Source organism: Cryptomeria japonica, chromosome 6 (assembly GCF_030272615.1).
Source record: "Cryptomeria japonica chromosome 6, Sugi_1.0, whole genome shotgun sequence".
In the NCBI taxonomy this organism is placed as follows: Eukaryota; Viridiplantae; Streptophyta; class Pinopsida; order Cupressales; family Cupressaceae; genus Cryptomeria; species Cryptomeria japonica.
Genome location: NC_081410.1, coordinates 297,951,485 through 297,972,502, shown reverse-complemented (window position 1 = coordinate 297,972,502; position 21,018 = coordinate 297,951,485).

The window sequence follows — 21,018 nt, the reverse complement described above, 5'->3', positions numbered from 1 at the left end:
TCTTTTTTTTTGTAAACATTTTAATCAAGCTGATGATCAGATTCCTACCTCAAAACGCATTCGAGGAACAATATTTTTGAAGAAGAGCTCCCAAATCTGCTGCTCTAAAACTCCCTCTTCTTCAAAACCTCCAATCCCTCTTTCCAAAAACCATTTTTTTTTTTTTCCCCAAAAAGACCCAAAAGAAAGGAACCCCCAAAAACATTTCAAAACTAGGTTAAAATGAGAAACCCTATTTTTGCCCTAATTTTCAATTTCGAATTTAGGCATTTTATATTTTTTTTTTTAATAAAAAGAACATGAAAGTGGAAATCATTATTTTCCACTACTCAATAAATCTAACTTGTTTTATTCTAATTAAAATTAACATGCTTCTATTTCTTATTTAACTCTAATTTTAATCTCTCAATATCAATTTAGGCCTACATTTATATTTTGAACTGTTAACAAGGGTGAGGTATTTAAATTAATTTAAATTTCAAAAATCAATCCTTTATACTATATCAATTTTGTAAGTAAAAAGAATAATTTCCTTTTAAATAATAAAATCTACCCTTTCTATTCCAAAATGCGAAAATGATAAATTTATTTCTATTTCCCCAAAAACTTTAGATCTTTCCTTTCTAAAACGCATAACTCATTAAATTCATTATTATTAAAATTAACTATTAAATCGACTCGCTATAACATAATAGAGTGACCTTTTTAATAATGACCACTCTCATGAAAGAAATCTATTTACTCTAATTTCCTCAACTAATAATGCGTAAATGAACACATTAATTCAAGTTAACTACTTTAAGCTTGCTACAATTATAATTAAAGCGATCTCTTTAAATTAACGATTAATCATATAAACGAAACTACCTATTTAAATTTCTAAATTACTAATGCGTACATCTACTCATTAAATTGAATTAAATACTTAGGATAACAAACTCCACTTACCCCGCACAAGGAACGCAAATCGAGGAAGTCCACCGAATCACATGACACGCAACCCAATGCAAGGAAAGCCCCACGAATCCGCACATGATGCTCACCTGACCATGGCTAAGGCAAGATGAAAGTTTAATGACCCCCAAATCTGAATTCTAAGGATGGAGGAGGTTTACTCAAACCCGCGAACCTCGAAGGAGATGAACCTCGCCTTAGGCGGTGTCATACCTGCAATCTCCTGCACCCATGAATCACGCAAGCATACATATACATATACATATTCAATGAAGGCGTTAGCTCAAGATTTATCACAAGGGTTAGGAACAATTACATTTACACAAGAATCGATGCAAAAGCACAATAATAGGTATGCACGATTATTTATATTATCTAAACTACACATTGCACCACAGTTAACCTACCATTCAAGAATGCCACATAGGATGTCAACCAAGGTCAAATGGGTATTACAAGTCTGACTAGGGTAGGGGCATTACAATCATCTCTTTTACATAGTTCACTTGGAATAAATTCTCTTGGTGACTTAGGAAGTGCTTGTATACTAAATTCTTGCAAAACATCATAAGTGTACAAAGTACAACATATAGGATGATAAATATCATAGTGCATGCAAAATTCAATATGCATCCTACAACAACACATGGTGCGTACATGATTAATCTTAAGATAAAAAGGTTTTGCCATTTCAAAAAATCTTTGACTAATTCTTATTTGAGGAAACTTTTGAAGGAATCTTTCATATAATTTTGTTTGAGTAATATCCAAGTAGTGTTTGGCATGTGGCTCACGTTTTCTAGATCCAATTCGCCTTCTAACAACATCTCTTTGGTCAGGCAAAACCCTTGTGTTGTCATGCAATTTTTTTTGAATTAATGTTCTTAATGCATCAACAATAGCCTTGTGTCTATGTGGTAGTCTATGCGAGAACACCCAAAGAGAATTATTGTTAGGATCTTCTATTTTCTCTCACCTCTCTAATGCATTCCATAATATTTTTCTAATTATGTTTAATGACTTGTTTTTCTTATTAAATGATCTTTTTTTATTTTCTTTCTCATTATGGTTGATGTAATAACACGTCGAGTAACATTAGAATCTTTAGTACATGATTTGAACCAATTGCTTGATATGCATCAAATAGATTTCTCATAATAGTTCTTTCACTATTATTTTCATATGATCTTAAGCCAAGACTTTTAATTGTCTCTCTAAATTTCAAATTTCTAATCATTTCAATAATTAATTGGCATCTTGCAGTTTGACTAAAACTTTCAAAATAGTGTTTCCATATTCATTTCTCATTCTTCTACAAGTTTGTTCATGTATTTTATCAGGCATTGGCTTCAAAATATTCTCATCAATGTTAATAAGATACTTTGGTTTCCTATGAATAATTCTAGGAGGTATTAAAATTGATGCATTACACATGCATTAGGTACATTCGCTACATCAAATTGAGTTGGTGTATATTCATCATTTGATTGATTATGGATTGTGTTTTCTTCTTCAATTGCATTAGGTTCATTTGGTAGATTAAATTGAGTTGGGGCATGTTCATCGATTGATTGATTATTGATTGTGATTTCTTCTTCAATTGTATTAGGTTCATTTGGTACATCAAATTGAGATGGTGTAGATGATGTACCTTCTTGTCTTGTTGTTCTTAGTTCATGTAATCTCTTTATACACTCCCTTTGTCTTTCCTTTTCTATCTCTTGTTATTTGGGTGTTCCTCGCTTGGCCTTCTCCATCATTAATAATGATTGTCCTAAATATCATCATTTTGCACATATATGTTAAAAAAACTTATACAATCAAATCACCATAAGAAACGTGTATTATCATTTTTTAATAATCAAAATAACATTGAACAAAACAAATAGTAGGACAATTCAATCATTCCAACTCATATAAAAGAAAAGGTTCACTTGATTTGACGTAAAATATCATAGAATTATAGAATTAGTTGTAATGAGGCCTTTAAAAAGTTTCGATATTTCTTATGTGGTCATTGACAATTAATTTTATGTGAAATAAATGCATATGGGTTATGTTTAATTAACCCGTTTGCGTATTTAGTCCCTAAAATACCCCAAGGAACTAATGTTCATAATTCCAATAACTCGTGTGGGTTTTTTATTGAAAAAAACCTTGTTTGTGTTACTTAGAGCAAAGAGAGGGGGGGGGGGGGGGGAGAGAGAGAGAGAGAGAGAGAGAGAGAGAGAGAGAGAGAGAGAGAGAGAGAGAATGGGAGAAGAAGATTATAAGGAAGTTAAGTAGCGGAGCAAATTCCTACACTAACCTTGAGAGGAGGATAATGCAAAAACTTAACAGAAATAGACATGATAACGTGCATACCATAACATAGTGATTTGCATGGGAAAAACCCTTTCAGGAGAAAAACCCCACTCCAAAAGTAGCTCAATATATTATTTAGAAATTAATAACATATTACAATATACTTGCAGAGCAAGGTCTTCATAGGAGTACTACTAATCAAAGACTCTAAGGTAATTCAATAACCAGAAGCCTCTTAAACACAACCTCTATCTCATGCACCTCATATATAGGAGATACAATATAAGAATTTGTCAAACAGTTTTACAAAACCATGGGCTAAAACCACCCAATAAGGTGTAGCCAACCTTATCTCCCTTCTAGATTCCCTATGACATGTTAAAACACACATCAACACGTGTCACTCCCTTTTACAACTTATTTATGTGTATGATGTATTTTATATTTCCTATTTCAGGAGTACAAACTTTTAGAAGCCATAACTTGAGAACCGTGTGTCCTATTGACGAATCATTTGAAGTGCCAGAAAGCTCGTGAAGTTCTCTATTGACTCATAAGATATTTAAAGGCCTCTAAATTCCTGAAAATTAAATTTACACCTTTCATTTCACCCCTCCAAATGGAAAATTTAATATCTTCAAATGTAATCTTGCGACATAACTTTACTGGAATGCCTATCTAGCCAACCGGAAGCTTCAAGGATAATTTCACACCATTTCATGCTCAAATGAAAAATTACTATGAATAGTAACCTCATGTAAATGCAAATATGAGACACCATTTTTTCCAAGAAAGAGGGAGAGGGAGAGGGAGAGAAGTGGACACCATATGACCCCTTACGAAAATATGATGTCCTAATGGGTCATATGGTGTTCTTACACATGTGTGCCCCTTTAGGACTCTCTCTCTCTCTCTCTCTCTCTCTCTCTCTCCCCTTAAGTCCTTTTAGGACCTCTCTCCCTTTGTCCCCTTTTAGTAATACTCTCTCTCTCTCTCTCCCCCCTTAAGTCCTTTTAGTACCTCTCTCCCTTTGTCCCCTTTTAGTCTTTTTAATACTCTCTCTCTCTCTCTCTTATCATGCCTTTTGTATACAACTAAAAATGGTTTGAAGATAATTAATTGAATAAGTAATTATTTAATTAATCCCCCTTCCTAATTTAATTGAATTCATTAGCAATTTGATTAAATTCTCCTGTTCATCTACTTATTAATAAATCTAAGGATTTATCTAATAGGTTCATTTCAATAGTCCCCTTTGATTAATTAATTCAAATTAATTATTTCTCCCCCCCATTTAATTCATTCCTTCTAATCCCCTAATTAATTAAAACAAATCAATTTATGAGTTGTTGAAAGTTAATTAGCCTTTTCCTATTATTTGAATTTTAAAATTCAAATTACCTACATGCCTCCTAACTTCTAACCACCTAACCTAACCATCCCCTAACCTAGCTCATTTCACCTAACCTTGGGTTTAACTAACCCTATCCTATCTTGCACATCCTAACCACTTATGGTGTGGATATTATCCCCTTGAGACACATGGCACTTTGGCCACATGTCTCCTCTCTTGGACACTTGACCTCTTATGAGCAAGGCTCCTTGAAACTTGTCACCACAAAGATGACAAGTGTCCCTTCCTCCAACCTCTTCTCCAACCTCCTCCAATCTCACCCTTGATATCTTAAGACTCAACCTTGACCGTTGATTTCTGCCACCTCACCCCTGGCCTTGGAAATCTTATAAATATCCCCCATTTTAGCACACAAAGGATCCCATCTCATATCAATTTATGCATTGTTACTATAGGTATATCTATTCTAGCATATCATTTGAGCATTGTTATTATAGGCAATTGCATCTTAGATATAGTTTAATTTGATCTTTTCTAGCATAATTATTGAATCATGTATCTTAATCAATCTCTTTTCTATCTTAATTGCATCATCATCATAGCTTAATCATGCATATCATTAGCTTAATTAGACTCTTGGATCAATCTAGAATAATCAATCTCATCTAGCTTGCATATCATTATCATTTCAAATCCTACGTCTAGGTGTAGTCAAGTCACTAGGATTGCTTATCCAGATCTGAGAGCAAATCCACACTCGCATCTCTTAGGAGGCGATAGGTCACTTTGTCATGGTTTATCTTTCATTTGATTTTAATTTGCTAACCATTCTTGTAATGATCTATTGAGTGTTTTTGTTGCAGCTGTAGGTACCCTACTTCACACACACGACATTTTGGCACCCATCATGAGGCCAAAAATCTTATTTTTGGCCTCTTAGCATCATCAAATTTTCAATCTTGTAGGTTTTTGGCTGGGTCTAATTTAGAAACTCATGCGAGTACCTTTGCAGTATCGTACGAGTTTGTTTGTGTACTCGTACGGGTATGTGAGAATACTCGTATGGATTTTTGCTTCTGTGTTTTTAAAATAGATTACATTTTAGGGTTTTCATGCTTCAATTTGGCTATTACTAATGCTAACCTTGGTCTCTTTGTGAAATTTTCTAGCAGCCTAACTGGTTTTTGCAGGATGATTGTTGAAGATTACGCTTGTCAAAACTTCATTTCATCAAAACAACATGACTACTAACGTATCTATTTTGCAGGTTGCCTAAAGGAGAACTCAACCAAACTTTGTATTCTTTAAGTTTCCTAGGCACACTTATTTTGCTAATGGTAACTGAACATCTTCTTTTCTATGTTTGAGAAGTTGTCTACAAGGTAGGAGAGTATTCTCTTTTCCATTTGGACAATCAGAAATCCTGACCCTTGAAGCACTTCTATGTTTGAGATTTGATTACCTTTAGCGGGCCTGTCACAGTGGGGAAAAAGTAATCAGCCTGTGAAAATGACCCAAGTGAGTACAACTAGACCTAAGCTTTCCGATTGACTCTAAAAAATAGGCCTCTTAGGATTAAAGTCTCGGAGGATGGGATTATTTGAGTTTTCTCTTTTGAGATCTCTTATATCGTACATTTAGTAGGTCCTTGCAGTCTCAATCATGCTTGCGTGACTACTTCTTGTTTTGGTACCTTGTTGGGCTTTAGGCCTCAATCTCGCTTGCGCAATTGCAAGGGCTAATTTCAAATGAAAACCCTTACTATGAACCTTAAGATAGAAGCTACCCGATTCACCTCCAAAAGGGGGATAATATTTTTGCAAGAGAGATAGTAACTCTCCCAAGACACTTCCCATATCATTCCCCCATTACCCTTTGGATTCAGATAATAGGACATTGAGAATCCATTGTGTGAGACTCGGCGACCGTATTCTGATTAGCTATTGGGTGTGTACCTATTTGCAAGCAAAAATTTTCTCTCTCAGCTAACTCCCTTAGGATTTAGCGTGCTATGTTTGAGGTCACTTATCATATCATGTGTTTGTTGTGTCTTCATCCCTGAAACAAAAAATCAGACATCTAAAAACTGGAAAATAGAAACAAAACATCAAACTTCATTGATCAAAAATCTATCCAAACAAAATTTTGTCTTTGTTCTATCCTAATCCATATGAGCTTTCTAGTTTGTCGTACAAGAAATCTAGTTTATCATTTGGTTTAGTGATAATTGTTGTACGAGTCAGTTTAATAGAGGATTTTGTGTTATCTTTTGTCGTCTGGTTCTATGAGAAAGCTCATACGAGTTTATGCCTTTGTCGTGTGAGATTTCTAGTTTTTCGTATGGGCCTGTCTAAATTATCATCTAGGGCTATCTAAATTGTCGTACAAATTTTTGTCTTTGTCAGTCCAGAGCTGTCTTCTTGCATGTCTTTTTCAAACCTATCATGTTTTCTTGGTCAATTTATAGTGAGCATAAACACCTGATATCTGTCATTTTGTGCTTAGATTGTCTTCTTGGTTCGCTTGGTCAAGTTATCATCTGTCAAATCGGATTCTAGAAATAGACACCTCAAGATTTTCAAGTATTCACCTTCAACAAGTTCAAGATCTAAACATCTCAAAGTGCATTATCACCCTCTTTGATAAACTTATCATACAAAAAATAGTTTCTCATTAGGATCTATCATCCTCTATCATGAAACTACAACGTTTGGTCAGGATAACCTTATCCCATATCGTAGGATATATCATTCGTATTGGACTTGGTTTTATCAAAATTATCATCATTGCACTCCAAAACCAAAGATCAAAAAACTTGCAAACTTTTAAACACTTGAATTATCTTTTCATGTCATATCACTCTATCACATTTACATTGACAGTTGATAACTTATCAAAACAAATTTTAGACAATCGAATCCTTGCATAGTATCCAACACATGTCTATGCCTGTTTTAACTAGAGCGCAAAGACAGAAGATCACAAAAATAGAAACCAAAATATTTGATATAATTGAAGATTAAAGAAACATGGAACACAAAAATGAAATACAAGAAGAAGGGGAAATAACAAAACAACATCTCTGATAAATCAAACAAGATCCTAAATTCGATAAATTTATGGCAAAAATATTGGAGAGAGAAAAAGAAAAATACTTCCTAATATTAGCTAAATCTAGTGCTACACTCCCCCAAGATTTTGATGTGAGAAAATTAGCACAAAAGAGAAGTAACCCTTCCCATGATAACGAACGACATGAGGATATTTTTGTTCTCAAAATTGACAACACATCAATTCCTGATAGCACAAGAACTAATGAGGAAACTTACATTCCCAAAAAGGATGACGTAGAAATTTTCAATCATTTCAAATATAATGAGGACACAAGAAAGAGTCAAGATGATACAAGAAGAGATCAAGATCATACTAGAACACATACTCATGGTTATACAAAGACAAATCATGTTGATAATCCTATCACAACTCTTACACAACAAATACAAACCCTGCAAACACAAATTCAATATATGTAGAGAGGAATTGTTAGAAGATACTCACTTCAAGAAATTTGTCCTTACCCATTCGACAAAAATCTAAACATGATACCATTTCCTACAGGTTGTGAATGATGAATACTAAGAGGGGGGGGGGGGGTGAATTAATATGCCAAAAATTACTATACTTAAACACTTTACCAGATTACCAGTAAACTAGTAAAATAGTTTAGCAAACAAACCGGTTAGCACACATGCAAACCAAATAGCAAATAATGCATTCAACCACATAAGCACAAACACCATAACACAAGAGATTTTGACATGGAAACCCAAATGGGAAAAACCATGGTGAGATGAAACTCACAAGTAACTATCTGTAGAATAGGAACCAGACCGGTTAAGGTCATACAATGTCCTTTACCAGAACAGATCCTGTTAGGAATCTCAATCTCTGTTAGGAGATAAGTCCGATTAATGACTACCTTGCTAGAGGATTTTAGATTCATAGATGTGAACCACCTTGTTAGAGGATTTAAAAAAGTCTTTTTGAGCCTACCCGGTTAAGGGCTTTAGACTTGTCGAAGATGTGAGTAATCAACAAGTGAGTGATCTAGCAAATAGCATAGATTGCTTGGTTAGATCCTTGATAGCTCATTCTTAATGCATTCCAGCATTACTTCAGTCTTCAACATATTCACACTCTACTTTCTCTCACAGACCTGAACTTCTCTTCTTTGTTCGCACTTGCAAAAACTCTTCAACCACCTTAAACTCTAGCAAATTCTTAAAACCCTAGACATGATGTCCTTATAAGGAATCTGATTTCATGTCGGTCCAATAGGATTACAATACAATTTCCTAGGTTAAATGCATCTAGACATATTCTGGTAACATGACACAAAAAGCACCGCCAGAGTGTCGGCATTGCCAAACAATCAGTGGATGGTAACTCATCACAAAATGTCGGTTGGTAACTCATCAGAGAGTATTACCGGTTCATACAGAATACCGATTTAAGCAAAATACCGGTTGCCAATTTGACAAAAATGAAGACTGGGAAATATGAGTTGTGTCGCTTTGTTCCTTCGTACCGCTTGAGATCCTTGAACTACTTGGGGTCTTCATACCGCTTCAGATTGGTAAACACTTTCTGCAAAACACCGAGAGTCTAAAGACTCTAATACATCATACTGGTTGGAACAAATACCGGTTGAGATTTAACTCATACATACAAAAGTGATCTCAAATCAAGTGTGTGTCCATCAATGACAATCACAACATCAATCATCAAAAATTGCCAACAATCTCCCCCTTTGGCATTGATGGCAACACTTAGGAAAATTTTGACATCTAAGTGTCTTACAACAAAAAAAAATGCCATAATCAAAATTACTCCCCCTAAGCATATACACTATCCCTTTTGTAGAAAATACAATGTATACTACTCCTTAACAGAAATAACATGAAAGTGTATACACCTAAAAATGGTCTGAAGATAATTAATTAAATAAGCAATTATTTAATTAATCTCCCTCCCCAATTTAATTGAATTCACTAAGCAATTTGATTAAATTTCCCTTTTCATCTACTTATTAATAAATCTAAGGATTTAATAAATAGGTTCATTTCATTTCACCCCTTTAATTAATTAATTCCCTCCATGCAAAATCATTTCTTCTAAATTCCCTAATTAATTAAAACAAATCATTTATGAGTTGTTGAGATTAATTAGTCATTTTCCTAATATTTGAATTTCTAAATTCAAATTCTCCTAACTTCTACCACTCATAAACCTAACCCATTCTACCTACCACCTTGTCCCCTTTCATCCAACATCTTCTAGAACCTTTGTGACACTTGTCACTAAGTGTTCCCTTTAATCCAACTCCCTTTGCCAACTTCCTCCAATTTAACCATTGATATCTTCAGATCAATCTCAACCGTTGATTCATGCCAACTCACCCCTAGCCTTGGGAAATCCTATAAATAGACCTCATTTTGGAGCAATAAGGGTCCCAATTTGATTTCATCATTTGCATTGTTATTATAGGAATCTATCTTATAGTTTATCATTCTTAGCAATGTTATCATGCTCAATTTAGCTTAAATCTTAGCTTAATCATGCTAGGATAATCAATCATTCATATAGCTTAATCATGATATTCTTTCTAGATCATGCATTTTCAGCATTCAAATTCTCCATCTAAGTGTAGTCAAGTCATTGGAATTTGTATACTAAGATCTGAGAGCAAAATTCATACTCACATTTACTAGGAGGCAATAAGTCGATTAGCTATGGTTTTGTCTTCCATTGTTTCAATTTTCTAACCATTGCTTGTAATGATTTATTGAGTGCATTGTGGTTGCAGGTGTAGGTACACTTCACAGAGCATGATAGAACACATCAAAACATCAAAATTTATATACTTCTCCCCCTTTGCCAACAATGACAAAAAAAATATTGCAGACTAACCCCTATTTCATTAGTATTAAAAGAATAAGTGTTTATGACAGTAAAGAGTAAAACTTGTCAAAAATTGATTTAAAGTCCTGCAAAAATTGCTTCATGGATAAGGACCATGAGTCAAGTAGGGATGTAGCCACCTCTTTCTCTATCTGCATCTGGGAGACCTATTCTTCCATGGCATCTATCATGCTCATCTCTTAAGTGACCCTTAGGGCATCAATATTTAGATAGCATTTTTGGAGAATTTGCAGTCTTGGCAGTAGGACTAGTTGAAGTTCCTACAAGTTTCATGTCCAGTTGCTTATCTCTGCCTCTAGTCTTGCAGACTGAAGTTGAAAATGGTGAATAGTTTGGCCATATGTGGAGAAGGAGTCATAGGGCATCTTGAAGGTGCTAATAAATGACTGCATATCAGATTACAGTTTGTCCTTCTGAGTGAGCACATCATCATAGAATAACTGAGGTTGGCAAATCTTGTTGAGTAGTAGATTTCCCTCATCCTTTCATGTCTAATGTTCTTTTGTGCCTTCTGAAGATCAGACCAAAGCTTTGTTAATTTTCTCACTAAGGCAGTGTCCAGAGCCTTTTGATGTTCCTTCTTGGCATTTGCTTCTGCGACCTCTTCCAGGTTTTGCACCTGGTCTTCTACAACTGTACATAGAAGCTTCAATTGTGCAAGTGAGGAATCAGTACTGGGAAGGTTTGTACCAGGTATCAAACTGGTAAGAGTGTCCATTGCAGCTTGGATAAAATCTTCCTCCTTTTTCCTCTTAGAGCATCCAATCGCTCTTGAGCAAGCTTAATGCTCTGCAACAACTCTGATTCATTTGCAGACTGGAGGTCAATAGGACTGGTAATGTCAACCAGTTTAGCTTGACTACCGGTTGCCATTGGATTCTCCACCTGTGTGCTCTTCTCTGCTACTTCCTTGTCCTTGGCTTTTTGCTTATCTTCTTGAGCCTTCCTTTGCTCCTCTTCTTCTTTCTTTCTTTTCTCTTCTTCTTGTCTCTTCTCTTCATCTTTTCACTTCTTCTCTTCTTCATCCTTCTTCTTCTCCTCTTCCTTCTTCCTCTTCTCCTCTTCTTGTTTCTTCTCTTCCTCTTTTCGCTTCTCCTCTTCTTTCTTTCCCTCTTCCTTCTTCCTCTTCTCCTCTTCCTATTTCTTCTCTTCCTCTTGTTTCTTATTTTCTTCTTCTTTTCTCTTCTTCTCCTCTTCTTTTCTCTTGTCCTCTTCCTCTTTCTTCTTTTCCTCTTCTTTGCTCTTATCCTCTTCCTTTTTCCTCTTCCTTTCTCTTATCCTCTTCATCTACTTATTTCTTCTTTTCTTCTTCGGCCTTCTTTTCCTATCATGTTCCTTTTGAAGGTGTGCCCTGAGTAACATTTTCACCATTTAAGGCATCAACATCAATGGGGTCCATTTGGTCTGTGACCGGTTCTTCTTCATTGTTATACACCTCATCTAGTTTGCCAGTTTCTAGTTCTTGCTCAGCTTTCCTATTGGCTTCAGCCACTTGATGCATCTTAAGAGCTTCTTGAGCATAAGTATGTGTATCTTTGATCACTTCATGAACCTTTCCTTCCAGTAATAGGAGTCTTCTTCTTCTCATGAAGAAGAGGCCTTTGTATTTATTCATAACTTTGAAAAGTTCTAAATTTGATACATCAGGAAAATGTTGAGCAAATATTTCCTCCCTTATTTCTAGTTCCTTTTCTATGGCAATGCGCCATTTATTGTCTAGAGAATTATACAAAGAATCCAGTGTCTCAGATCTAATTTCTGAAGGCGACCAGTCATTAACACACAAATACCTAATGATTTCCTGTTCAACTTCTTCCTTTTCTTCATCATTGAAGTCATCAAAACAATCAATTAAATCATTCAGCACTTTTCTCCTAGTATTCTTTATAGTTCTTTGATAATGTGTTAAATATTTGTAAGAAGAAATATCAATATTTACCAGTGCAGATGATGCCGGTTCATTCTTTGTCTTTTTCTTCATTTGCCTAGTCTTCTTAGGTAGTTCTTTTGACACAGTTTCTTCTGAGTTAGGTGTATTTCTTTTTGTCTTCCACTTCCTCTCGAAGACTTTTGCAGGCGCCGCTTCCGGTTTCTTCTTAGCTGGTGATCGCTTGGTCATTTTGGGACTAGCTATAGTAACCGGTGCTGATGCTGAAGGCACTGCCTTTCTTTTCTTTTCTGAGGGTTATGCAACCGATGTAATCCTTTCCAAATAGGTGTTGGTTCTCTTTTCCTTAAGATCAAGGGGTGAGGTGATTAGGGTAGAAGCATACCCATCCAACATATCATTCATTACCTCATAGCCCATAGGCTCTACTTCTTCCTACCTAGGCTCAACGACCTCCATTATGCATTCATCCACTTTGATGGTGAAGCAGATGTCTTCCTCATACTTTTTGACTAAATCACTGGACATTCTTATCCTTTGGCTCATCTTGCATCTGAACTCATCAAAGTATTTGTTCAGTGCTTCTGGATAGTCGATTCCAACCGCTTGTAGACTTTCCTTGATTTGTTTTGTCACCGGTTGGTCAGTAGACCATTGAATGTCACCTACTCCTAGAAAGTAGCCTTTGAAGTAAAAGAACAAACCAACCAGTAGTTGTCCAAACTTAAATCTTAGTGCATTGTCCTATTTGATCGACTTAAGATTCAACATAAGTTGTCTTTGCATACAAGTGCACAGATCAAATGATGCATCTTCCTTGATCATCCTGTAAGCGGCATTTACCGTTGCAGTAGAGATAAAATTAATTATGCTAGCTTAGAGCATCTGGTAACCTATCACCATGCAGGCATACTTGACCAGATCATCCTTGATTGAGTTGATGGTCATTCCATGTGAGTCGCTCACTGAACCGGTGAGCTTGGACATTTTAGTCTTGCTGACCTTCCTTAGGGTTGGCACTTCCCCTGTGTTACAAAAACTAGTGATGACATGAATCACTTCAGGTGTGATATCATGCGTCCACTCTAGGTACATCTTATCAATGTGTACCCTACTTAGAATAATGCAAATGTGATCATCCGAAAATTCTTCAAGAAAATAAACTGCATTTTGAAGTTTTTTTGTTTCAGAATGCTGAATTCTGGTTTAATCTTCTTATCCTTTCTGCACAATAAGCTCTGCTAGGGATGGATTACAAGAGACCCTAGGTCTTCAATTTTGCAGTCTATGTAATTAGAAATGCCTTCTTCTACTATAACACCAACTGGTACTTGAGACAGGGCATTGTATTTCGACTTTCGTTTAATGAAGTCCATTGAGTCAACAGTTGCACTAGAGCTATCATGAGATGCGGAAGCCATGATAAATGAAGAATTATGGAAAATACCTTCGCTGATTGAAATTTAGGGCTTTGCAATTTGAACTTCGCTTCACACTCCTTTGGTTGCAGAGATACCACTTTTCATTCTACACTCCTCCAATAGATGTTTGCCTCAGATTCTTCTTCAAGAATTTGATAAATTCTTTGATTCACAGTGTAAATCACTTTCCTTCACTCTGCACTTGAAAAACTTCTTTGCTCGAAAAATGATAAGTGAGAAATGATCTGAAAATTCCTTTTAAATAGGTTCTCCACCTGCCATAATAAATGCTCCAATATTAGGGCATAAACCCTAATTTGCCTTTTACCATTTCCGATCTTCTGTCGACTGACAGGTATCTCATACCGGTTAAGGTCTTTTACTGATGTAAATCGGGGGTTCAAAGTATTTTTCCGTTTGCTCCCCCAAAGCTTTTCTGATGCTTAGTAAGCCAGTTCCATGGGTTCCACACTAGGTGTAGAAACTAGTTCTTCTTGCAACACTCTTGGTTTCCTTTTCCAAGTTTTGTTCATATCCACTTGAATAGTTTCAATATCAATCTTTCCTTCTGGAGTGACCGGTATGTCATCCGATATGTTCTTTCTTGTTCCACAGAATCTGGCAATGTGACCCAGTTTGTTGCATTGATATAGACCATTCCAGGTGCTCTCCAAGGTCCATTATTCATGCTAACATTCTTCCTCTTGCATGTTGTAGCAATGTGACCATTACAATGATAGATCAAACAGTTTGCTCTCCATCTAGTTGTCGCTTGATAGCCACCGCTTCCTAACTGATGATTAAAGCTATTAAACCAGTTGGGATTCTGGTTCACAAAAGGTTTCGGACCAACTCTTTGAGTCCTCTAAGGATATCTTTTAGTGTTGTTCATAACAGACCTACATTTAGATGCTCTATTCCCAAATGTGTTGCATGCATAACAATTACCATTGAACTTATTGGATCTAGGTACATTGTTTATAAAGTAAGGAAAATTATTGTAGGCTTTTCTCCTACATACATTAGCAGTATGTCCTTCTTTAAGATAGTTAAAGAAAATAGGTTTGAACTTTTGCTTACCTTTACCTTTGAATGTCGGTTTCTTCTTCAATGCTTCAGTATTTGCACCAGAGGTCTCACCTTGCTCATGATCGAAGAAACCAAGTCCATCAGTATTCTTGACAAGTTTGGCCAATTCAAGCTTTTGCTCTAGCTTAACAGTACTCTTGTTGAACTTAGCAAGTATTTCCTTTAACTCAGAGAGTTCTTTGGAAATAGAAGCATTTGTTTCCATCAAGTTTGCATTCTCGGAGATGGCTATGTTCAGTTCTCCTTGCATGTATTCCTTTTCCACTTTGCTCGCATGGAGTTGAGCAGTTAGGGCACTGATCTCTTGCTTCAGCTTGGAGATTTCATGATCTTTATCTTTTACCAGATCTTCAGCTTTCCTCTGGTTCTCAAGCTCTTGGCACATTCGAATAGTTAGTCCTTCCAACTCTTTTCTCAGGTTGGAATTGGATTCATTTAGCTTTTCTACTTCTTGAATTAGGGCTTCCATGTTCGCTTCATCAGAAGAACTATTTTCAGATAGATCAATCAGTTTTTCAGCATGTTCTCTCCTTTTTGCTTGAGAGGCCTTATATTTGACCATAAGATCATCATAGGCTTTCTTAGACTAAGTGAGTCAATGAGTAAGTTCCATCATAGTGTATTCCCCTACATCTCTTTCCAAGTGGTTAGACTTATAGAAAGGTTGGCTCTGATACCAATTAATGAATACTTAGAGGAAGGGTGAATTAGTATGCCAAAAATTACTATACTTAAACACTTTACTAGACTACCAGTAAATCGGTAAAATAGTTTAGCAAACAAACCGGTTAGCACACATGCAAACCAAATAGAAAATAATGCATTCACCCAAAAAAGCACAAACAACATAACACCAGAGATTTTGACATGGAAAACCAAATGAGAAAAACCATGGTGAGATGAAACTCACAAGTAACTATCTGCAGAATAGGAACCAGACCGGTTAAGGTCATACAATGTCCTTTACTAGAACAGATCCTGTTAGGAATCTCAATCTCTGTTAGCAGATAAGTCCGATTAAAGACTACCTTTCTAGAGGATTTTAGATTCACAGATGTGAACCACCTTGTTAGAGGATTTACAAAAGGCTTTTTGGGCCTACCCAGTTAAGGGCTTTAGACTTGTCGAAGATGTGAGTAATCAACAAGTGAGTGATCTAGCAAATAGCACAGATTTCTTGGTTAGATCCTTGATAGGTTGTTCCTAATGCATTCTAGCATTACTTCAGTCTTCAACATATTCACACTCTACTTTCTCTCACAGACCTGAACTTCTCTTCTTTGTTCGCACTTACAAAAACTCTTCAACCACCTTAAACCCTAGCAACTTCTTAAAACCCTAGACATGATGTCCTTATAAGGAATCTGATTTCATGTCGGTCCAATAGGATTACAATACAATTTCCTAGGTTCGATGCATCTAGACATATTCTAGTAACATGACACAGAAAGCACCGCTAGAGTGTCGACATCGCCAAACAATCAGTGGATGGTAACTCATCACAAAATGTCGGTTGGTAACTCATCAGAGAGTATTACCGGTTCATACAGAATACCGATTTAAGCAAAATACTGGTTGCCAATTTGAAAAAAATGAAGACTGGGAAATATGAGTTGTGTCCCTTTGTTCCTTCGTACCACTTGAGATCCTCGAACTACTTGGGGTCTTCATACCGCTTTAGATCGGTAAACACTTTCTGCAAAACACCGATAGTCTAAAGACTATAATACATCATACCGGTTGGAACAAATACCAGTTGAGATTTAACTCATACATACAAAAGTGATCTCAAATCAAGTGTGTGTCCATCAATGACAATCACAACATCAATCATCAAAAATTGCCAACAATCTCCCCCTTTGGCATTGATGGCAACACTTAGGAAAATTTTGACACAACAAATACAAACCCTGCAAACACAAATTCAATATATGCAGAGAGGAATTGTTAGAAGATACTTGCTTCAAGAAATGTTACCTTACCCATTCGACAAAAATCTAAACATGATACCATTTCCTACAAGTTGTGAATGATGAATACTAAGAGGGGGGGGCTGAATTAATATGCCAAAAATTACTATACTTAAACACTTTACCAGATTACTAGTAAACTAGTAAAATAGTTTAGCAAACAAACCGGTTAGCACACATGCAAACCAAATAGCAAATAATGCATTCAACAATAGAAGCACAAACACCATAACACAAGAGATTTTGACTTGGAAACCCAAATGGGAAAAACCACGGTGAGATGAAACTCACAAGTAACTATCTGTAGAATAGGAACCAGATCGGTTAAGGTCATACAATGTCCTTTACCAGAACAGATCCTGTTAGGAATCTCAATCTCTATTAGGAGATAAGTCTGATTAATGACTACCATGCTAGAGGATTTTAGATTCATAGATGTGAACCACCTTGTTAGAGGATTTAAATAAGTCTTTTTGGGCCTACCCGGTTAAGGGCTTCAGACTTGTCGAAGATGTGAGTAATCAACAAGTGAGTGATCTAGAAAATAGTACAGATTGCTTGGTTAGATCCTTGATAGCTCATTCTTAATGCATTCATTCCAGCATTACTTCAGTCTTCAACATATTCACACTCTACTTTCTCTCACAGACCTGAACTTCTCTTCTTTGTTCGCACTTGCAAAAACTCTTCAACCACCTTAAACTCTAGCAAATTCTTAAAACCCTAGACATGATGTCCTTATAAGGAATTTGATTTCATGTCGGTCCAGTAGGATTACAATACAATTTCCTAGGTTCAATGCATCTAGACATATTCTGGTAACATGACACAAAAAGCACCACCAGAATGTTGGCACCACCAAACAATCGGTGGATGGTAACTCATCACAAAATGTCGGTTGGTAACTCATCAAAGAGTATTACTGGTTCATACAGAATACCAGTTTAAGAAAAATACCAATTGCCAGTTTGACAAAAATGAAGAGTGGGAAATATGAGTTGTGCCACTTCGTTCCTTTGTACCGCTTAAGATCCTCGAACCACTTGGGGTCTTCATACCGCTTCAAATCGGTAAACTATTTTTGCAAAACACTGATAGTCTAAAGACTATAATACATCATACTGGTTTGAACAAATACCAGTTGAGCTTTAACTCATACATATAAAAAGTGATCTCAAATCAATTGTGTGTCCATCAATTACAATCACAGCATCAATCATCAAAAATTACCAACAGTGAAACTCCTTGATATGATAAATATAATGGAAGCACTGATCCCCAGGATCATATACGAGAATTTTTCATGATGAGTATGGAGCTTGCACATGATGATACATACCTGATGAGATTATTTCCAAAGAACTTAAGTGGACTAGCTATGGAATAGTTCTCCAGAATTCCACCTGGAATTAGATCATTTACAGAATTGGTGGATAAGTTTATTTCACCATACTCATACAACATTCAACATGAGGTAACAATGCTCGATTTATGTAATACTAAACAAAAGAGTGAAGAAGCTTTCATGATGTTTCTACAAAGATGGAGATGGTTAGCTTCATGATATCCTTGAATGGTGCCGGAATGCGAGAAAATAGACATATTCATCGATAGCCTAAATGTGACAAATGAGCTATCATCTCAAAATGTAATGCCATGAAAATTTTGAAAAGATGATTGATAATTGTATTAAAATGGAAGAAGCTATGGTAAATAAGGGTGAGTTGAAGCTATACAAATAAGGCGTTAATCCTCCTAACAACAATGTTAGCAACAATAACAATGATAAGCCTAAATTTTGGAATAGAAATCAAAATATTGTCAATGATAGAATAGTGGGTAACAACAATGTAAAACCAAAACAACTAGTTTTCAATTTATCCACTCACTCAGCAATGGCTCAACAAAACAACAATCACTAAAAATCAACTTTCAACAATTTCTTTCAAAGGAAATTTACAAACATTATTTAACCACTTGGATCAACACTAAAGATACTTCTCGCAATCAAATTGATTACTTTTCCAGAAGGAAGGAACTACAAACCTTAAGTGAAACCCTCTTGGTGGAACATAACCATTATTGCGATTTCCATTGAAACAAGGGACATCACACAGATAATTGTCAGCAGTTGAAAAATTTCATCCAAGATTTGATTGATAATGGAGTAATAACTTTGGATGGACATACGACAAACAAATCTCATACAACTTTTAAAACTCCGCTTCCAAACTATGAGAAGGGTGAATCGTCAACAACACATAATGGTGAGGGTAAAGCAAAGCTAAACTACGCTCATACATATGATAATATGGTAAATGTGATTGTAGTTAAAGAAAAGCAACATCAAGAACCTGTTCATGCTATCACAAGAAGAAAAGCTAAAGTTGTTTTGTCGGGTCCTATCACTAACATGTCATCCATTGTAAAACAATAAAGTCTAGTGGATCAATTACAAAAAATGCCCATGCAAATATCCGTATTAGAACTTTTAAATCTTTCACCTGCACACAAAGAAATTCTTGAATGAGCATTAGTAGATACAACATTGTCTAAGAATCTTCATATAAATCAATTCCAAACCATGGTGGGACATTTCACAACCCCTCACTACTTATCATTCACTGAAGAAGATGACAAGTCCTTGCAACATCCCCATAATGCTCCCTTGCATATTGAAGTCCTCATTCATAAGACATGAGTTAAATGTGTCCTAATAAATGGGGGAGTTGGCTTAAACATTTGCTCATTGATTCTTATCCGTGCTCTAGGTTATTTAGAAGATACAGTTGATCCCCAGAAAAAGATCACCATCAAACCATATGATGAAGAAGAGAATTCCTTCTAAAGGAATTGTGATATCACCCATTAGAGTGGGACCTTTGCTGAAAGAAATAGCATGCCAAGTTCTAGACTTGGACTTATCATACAACATACTCCTAGGAAGACACTAGATACATGACATACAAGCTATTCCATAAACATATCATTAGTGCCTAAAATTTCCCTACAATGGGTAGGAAATCACAATCTCAGTAGATTCAAATCCATTTTAGTACTATAGTAATCTAAAACTAGCTCAAGAGGTCATTGTTCCTCATAATAGGGAGGCATCATCTTCAAACACACAATCCAAAGAAAAATCATTTGCCTCAATTTTGTCCAGTATGGAAAAAAAAATGTAGCTAAGAGATCGTGGAAATGGAGAATATTCAATATCACAATTACCACTTTCTTCTAAGTCACATGGAAAACCATCAAACTCTAAACAACAACCAATTGTGAAACATCTTCTGATATTTGATGAAACATTTGTCAGTGTTGGGACCTTATCAAAGGAAATAGAAGACAAATACATATTATAGTGGCTATACAAGGATGAAGAAGTCCAACAAAAGATCAACAATGTTAGAATACCCACTAAAAAATATGGAAAAGGATTTAACATTCTTCAAAAAATGGGATACATTGGAACAGGTCCTATAGGAAAATGAAATGAAGGTATCTAAGAACCTATCCAACCTCACACTCAGTAGGCTACAGACAAAGAGGCTTAGGGTATTGACAATTTACTCTACCAGAAGACACATCTTCTCACAAAAAATAAGAGGAATATGAAAACATACAAGACCAACTTGCAATTGAAAGGGAAGAAGCATTTACCAAGCAACAAGCACAAGCAAACATGAAATGGAAAAAGAAGAAAGATTCATATCAACAGGAAAAACAAACTAAAAGAATCTCCCAAGAAGCATTGACTCTCAATCAAAACATGCATGAACCTAGTACTAATCAAGGAGAACTCATAGCAAGGTTGATAGAACTCAATCTCAGTCCAGAAGAAGTTGAATATGAAAGAAGAAAAGATATAGAAAGAAAAACAAAATAAACAACTCAAACACTATATGAACAAATCTGTAGATTACAAGCTACAAGTGAGACAAATTCTAATGAATGGGAATGGGATTCCTATCACTCTGAAGAATCAGCTGAAGAAAATTGCTTTGAATAAGATGTAGTAGTCGATGTAGTTCACACGTATGCAGGGAAAATGTT